This window comes from Pecten maximus, chromosome 16 (genome assembly GCF_902652985.1).
Source record: "Pecten maximus chromosome 16, xPecMax1.1, whole genome shotgun sequence".
Classification (NCBI taxonomy): domain Eukaryota; kingdom Metazoa; phylum Mollusca; class Bivalvia; order Pectinida; family Pectinidae; genus Pecten; species Pecten maximus.
This window is the reverse complement of record NC_047030.1, coordinates 33,927,477-33,933,118: the sequence shown is the minus strand read 5'-3', so window position 1 is coordinate 33,933,118 and position 5,642 is coordinate 33,927,477. Positions and strand designations below refer to the sequence as shown.

General features: G+C 34.5%; 1 long non-coding RNA gene across 1 annotated transcript in view; it reads left to right on the top strand.

The window, feature by feature from the left end:
• Positions 1–1,113: 1,113 nt before the first annotated feature.
• The window catches only part of LOC117344827, an 8,773-nt gene continuing 4,244 nt past the window's right edge, over positions 1,114–5,642 (top strand). The window contains exon 1 of the long non-coding RNA XR_004536241.1: positions 1,114–1,879. This is a non-coding gene — a long non-coding RNA (uncharacterized LOC117344827). The remainder of the gene's footprint in view (positions 1,880–5,642) is intronic.

The window sequence follows — 5,642 nt, the reverse complement described above, 5'->3', positions numbered from 1 at the left end:
CAGACGGTCCAGCTTGAGAAGACAATGTACAATGACATACCATATGTATATTAGGTTTATTTGTATATCAATTGCTCTCAAACAATCTAAAGATAGCATATCTGATCGAATTTCTGGACGACCGTCTATTGCTAGGACTTGGCAAATGTGTTAAAGAACCTTGCGACAATGTAAGATGAAAAAACGGCTTTTTAAGCCAGGAAATGATCGAAAGGAAAATTTTGGTAAATTTCGAATTATGGCGGGAAGAGAAAGAAAGACGGGCCAATGAGGTTGTGTTTCACCCAAACCAAGTGCCTAAAGTGAAATGGATGTTGGAGGTTCGGTACGGATTTTACTGAGGGATTGGCGTTTGGAATAGGTACTCCAGTTATACGAGAATGGCGAGATAGGTCTCAAGACTTGGAAAACAAACACACGCGTTCCTTTTAAAAATAGAATGCGCAGTAATCAAGTCAGGTGCGAGCAAAGAGGAAGGATTTCTCCGAGTGCACTGTCCGTATTAAGATTACTGTTAGAAGGGAGGTAACTCTCACATAATCACGTTTCCTGGTCTCACACAACTAATTATTTCACTACATGTTATTACCAATGACTCCATCCCCTCAATCGCTCATTTGAAGTTCAAATGTTGTGAAATTGATATCAAATTAAAGTTAGAAGATTTCCCTACCAGATAAATGATGATATTGGATAGGTTTAATAGCATATAAGAGCACACCTGTACTTGGAAGACAGTAACCCTGATATTTACAGTGGACAGGGGAATGACCACCTTTCTACACCTGGAATCCTGCATCTTTCTATTTGTACAAGGAGTGTATGTTTTTGATTTTCAAAATCTCAAGACCCTACTCTTTATTCTCGTATATAGAAAGTACCCATTGTATGTGTTATATACTCAGGACATAGCTACAAACCCAAGGAACGCATTTCCTTCAGGGACTTGGTTCAGGTGAAACACCAGCTGATTGGCTGAATAAGTTGTGTGAGACCTTCCTGTAGGGGAATAAATGGAACAATATCGTGTTGGTAGTGTCACTCCGGACAAGATATCGGAAGTTCAAATCTCAAAGTTTATTAGTTCAACCCAGCATGGTCTAGTCGTAACAATGCATTTATAAGGGTTATAAGTGTGACGAATGTTCGACAGTTCTGCCAAAATCACAATCACCATGACAATGCTTATATTTATCTTACACTGTATACATTTTTTTCTGTCAATTTGTAAATAATCCTTCAGATCAGCTCCGTACTGGCACCAGTCAGGGAATTCATCGAGAGCAAAGTTTGTTATTTCGAAATGTTTTCAAAAATATACCACTACTTAAGGACAGATACATGTTAAATGTTTATTTGTTTTAATCTTAGTATTATCATAATTCAAAGAGGTTATTAAGATTGTATTGTCATTATTTATATGTGTATATAATGAAGATGATTTTGTTTTAAAACTTAACATTCATTTTTGTGTTAATTCCATTTGTTTTTGTGATTTGTTGTTTATTACGACATAATTCCCTTATCATTCCTGATGCAAATTACGCAACGTAAACGTTGCGTGACCCCCGCAACCAACCTTTGATGTTGGTTTTACTGTAAACTTGTAAACGTGTACAAATGCACCAACAAACGTGTAGTGACTGTTGATTCTGAATCAACACATCTAACATGAAGTAATATTTCCTAAATACGCCTAATCCTTATATTTCATGTACTACTTTAATCGAAAACAATTATTTTTGCCTAAGTTTGATGTTATTTATTGTATTTCAATTCAGAAACACTTTCTGTGGCGGGTTTGCTGCCTTCCTTATGAAGTTTTGGTTTTGATTAAGATTTGATTTGCTTATATGGCAGTTATCTTTTATTTGAAAAGGTAAATTACTTTTACTTTATGTTTGCAAAATTTCATTAAAAAAAAACGGGCTCGACGTATGGCGTCAAATGAATTTGCAGCTTAAGTGATGTTAAATAAACTATATACTTCAGGCCTACAGATGTACATTATTTGTTTTATCTAGAGAAACAACGAGAGAAATACATCAAATGGGGTTTTATCGTGATTGTAATACAGGGACGTAGCATTCCACGCCATTTCCACATGTGTCACCGATGACATAATTGACACATATTGATGGATAGGATAATATTTAAAATGTCCAGCAAAACTTGTTTTTATTTGTTATTAATTATGTAAATTAGAGCAAATATTGTAAATATAAAGATAATGCTGATTTTTCTTTTTGCTCAATCTGAATTAAATGGTTAGTTGAAAATGTTATTTGTGTTTTGTTGTTTTTTGTTGTTTATTTTGTTGTTTTACACAAGACCTGTCTTGGTTTGTAACTGTTTTAACATTGTGTTGCCCTCCTTCCTTTGGTGTGGTTCACTTCGCTTTTCTCTGTGGATTTAATTAACGATACATACGTGCATTGCATGAATCATATAACAACCAAATAATCCAATAACGACAGAGTGAAAAAGTTTTGTGCTGATACTAACAAAAAGTACCCATATATAGTGCTACATCACTGAAGTGAACTGCCAAAGACACCCCAGCAGGACACCCCACCTGGTCACTTTGTACTGATAACATGCGTACCAGTTGTCGTATTACCAAAATGTTGAACACTAAGGGAGAGTGGTAGATATACCGTCCTTATAGAAGAGCGAACCAGTCGTCCCACTCCTTAAGTGCTGAGCGTTAAGCAGGGTGGAAAGCTATCATTTTTAAAAGACTGGTGTGTCCCGGCCAGGGAACGGAAACACAAGTCTTCCTCAAAAAGGCTCATCTAAAGGCCAAAAGTGAGGTAGAGCCCAGAGAGACATTAGGAAGATTAGAGTCGCTAGAAAGTAGAAAATAAAAATTAGATCGCAAATTCAGTCGCCTCTTATGATCATTCAATGGCGACGAAAGGTATAATGTTTCGCCCTATTTCTACAGGGCTTTTGTGTCGAGAGAACACCATAGGAAATCTCCAATTTCTACAAGGGATCCCCATAATGGCTTCCTGCATTCATGCATTGTGTATACGTGTACAACAGAGCTGCACATGCATCAATATAGTATAACTATACTTTCCAAATTAAATAACTGCACCTATATCAACATTGTAATTGTAATAATGTTTCCTAATAGACAGGATATTTGCATTAAAACTTAATATGAATTAAAGTGAACATGTCTCAGATGAAACACTATCGATTTTTATTATTCAAGTTTTTCTCAAAACAAAATAGGTCAGCAAAGTAAATTTCAAAGATAAGTGGTATTGTTAAACTATTTTAATGTCAAACGACACTTTAAAACAAGTGCCTTCTCCAACTTGTCACTCGAATTGACATAGTCTAATATCTGTTCATTCATCATGATGTGGCATTGCTATCTAGGCTCATTATTCGGATATACTGTACTTGCATGTACAATTACTTTCAGATATAAAAGGTTCAGCTCGCTTGTCCGTCGCGCGATTTATTCAGCATCACGTGTTTTGATAACCAAACCAGCATCCTTATTTCTACTGTTTTCTTGACATTCTATAGTTTTCAATTGATTTGGAACTTAATTGTATAATCGTCACGTTGTTTTTTCTGAGCGATATTTTCAAGTTTTAAACAGCCCATTGTTAGTTTCTGGATTGATCAGGGGGTTTATTGTTCCGCCCTTTAGTATTCTTGTTTAAATTAATTATGAACGTTTTAGCTTACATACCCGATGATTCCAAATTCATTTACACAATATAGATTTTTTGTATTAATGATAGCTTCACACCATATAGATATTTGCATACATATCTTTGAGCAACAATATTCACGTTGCAGCAATGTTTTGTTCCATACGAGAATAAACTTGATAAGGCGTTCTGACCGAAATAATTGTTCGGTGGATGAGAGATTTACAAAAATGTAAACTGTGCATTTCAAACAGGAAAGATTCTGATTGCACGGATACAGAGGAAGTATTTTAAAACCTTTCCCGACACGGGTTTGAGGCGGTAGATTAGTAGATCTAAAATTTAATTCACTGAGATGGTTCTGTAGGTTTACCGATCATAATGATAATGTGTTAAAATGGAATACAATCTACTTTTATTTTTAAATACCTACTTGTTTTATTAACTGAGTAATACACACATTTATATACAGGCATCCATTTTAGCCGCCGACTAACATACAAATAATCATAATTTTGGCGGAATATAAAAGTATCGCTTAAAATGTATATTTACAGTAATCTGTGACCGTCGTTTTGTCTGTTGCAGGTCCTAAATGCCGGGATGTCACTCCCGTTACTTGGGGCGGTTGCCAAGGGCCTGGGAGGAGCCCCCGTAGGCAAGGGGGCGTAGAATCTGTGATAATAAAAACCGTTTCTGTAGTAACGGATTTGACCAAGACTTGGCTATTTTAATTTTGATCCTCATAATAGTTTGAAACACATGTTCATGTATATGTTCCTACACATATATTTTAGCAAACCAAGATTCTATGCAATAAACATTTTGATTGCTGGATGCGTTTAAGTATGAACATGTCGGCTATTTTGATGAAGCTGTTTTCATGCACCTATATCTCAACATAGCCCATTTGAAATAGCCAAACCTTGGACCTCGTCCTGTGTCTGAAGTCGGGAGATAAACGTAGGTAAAATTAATCTGTAAGAGATCCATATGGCCCATATAATCTTACATCATTCCCTACAGAACACGTGTAACAAATGTCGTTATAATGTATTATGATACCGTTACTGTTTCGGCGAGGAAATATCTGGAATTATTTGTTTACTTCTATTGTGTATATATTACGCTGTATATGTAATGTAAATATATTTATCTTCGCAAATTTGTTTTCTTAGCCAAATGACAAATGATGCATACTAACACACATATATTTAAGTTTCAATTTGGTAGGGAATTTAAATTATCAAGAATGTTTTTGTCAGTAATGTAAAATTAGAAATGGTTGCGTTTTCTAAAGAAAAACGTAATATCATTTTTCATTTTATTCAAGTATTGGATGAAATTGTTTAAATGTTTGTTTATATCTGTATATGAAATTATGTGAATAAGTGTGTATAATCGGATGCTTCAAAATAAAAACAATACCGGGGAATTTTCCAATGCGTTATTTATTATTTGTGTCAATAGATTGATTGAGAGTATTTCATATTAAACAAAACAAAAAATTAAATTCGTTTATCAGTTGTATAGTGTTTTAATGTGCTTAATAAATTACATTTCTGTTCAAATTTACGAAAGTGTTAGAAATGCAGTGTGAAAAACTGATCAATGCTAACAACTTTCGAATGTTACTTTTCCGTCAGATTAAGTTATAAAATTCAAAAACGTGCCACCTAAAGCATGGATGAATAAATTATGAATTACTATTTAAATGTTGACTTTTCTTCAGATTCCATATCAATTGAGCAACATAGGATCCGCGAATTCTTGAGAAATCGGGGCAATTTCTTCATCATGTACTGTATACCTAATTTGTGACTTGTATATTGTATAAACATGTACCTGTGGGCATATTCACAATAATTCCATGTTAAGTACGGACACATATATACTGTATGTATGTATACACTTTATTTGAAAACAATGCATACATAAAAAAAAAATTCCCCCCCCCCCCAAAAT